At 50.3% G+C, this 543-nt stretch overlaps 1 protein-coding gene across 2 annotated transcripts in view; it reads right to left on the bottom strand.

The window, feature by feature from the left end:
• GIPC1 (GIPC PDZ domain containing family member 1) overlaps positions 1-281 on the bottom strand; it is a 12,487-nt gene extending 12,206 nt beyond the window's left edge. For both annotated transcript variants that reach the window (XM_077262647.1, XM_077262646.1), the window contains exon 1: positions 148-281. The gene's annotated coding sequence lies outside the window, so the exon portion shown is untranslated. The remainder of the gene's footprint in view (positions 1-147) is intronic.
• Between the last annotated feature and the right edge of the window lie 262 nt (positions 282-543).

Here is a 543-nt window from a genome sequence, read left to right on the forward strand (position 1 = left end):
GTATACGAATGTGAGTATGTATGTGTGTATATCTGTATGTGTGGTGTATATACAGACTCCAGTAATACACCCCAGTACAACCACTGTGCCTAGGACACCGCACACACTCCTCTACATGGCCTGCTCATACACCGGCGCCCTCCATACCTCTCTTCTCCCCCGTCCTCCTATCACGGGCAGATACCCGGCGCTTCCGCCTGTGTCTCTCTTTCTCACTTCCCGGTGCCACTTCCGGTTTCGGTGACTCTCCCGACATTAGTCAGAGTGGGCGTGGCTACATGGGGAAACCGTGTTAAATGGCGGCCAATCAGAGAAGCTGACTACACCAAGGTGGGCGTGGCCGCTCGAAGGCCTTCTATGTGTAATAAGGTCGGCTGTCAATAAAGCTTGTTTAGGAAACATTGGCTAGCCTACGGTAGTTTTAGCTTGTTACCATGGTGATTATGAAAGAGATAAGAGGCTGCCGCCATTTTAGTGTTTGGACACTGTATAAGGCAGAAATGGCATCTGGGAGTCAGAGCAGTCACAGCTAATATTGATGCA

This window comes from Ranitomeya variabilis, chromosome 5 (assembly GCF_051348905.1).
Source record: "Ranitomeya variabilis isolate aRanVar5 chromosome 5, aRanVar5.hap1, whole genome shotgun sequence".
NCBI classification, from domain to species: Eukaryota; Metazoa; Chordata; class Amphibia; order Anura; family Dendrobatidae; genus Ranitomeya; species Ranitomeya variabilis.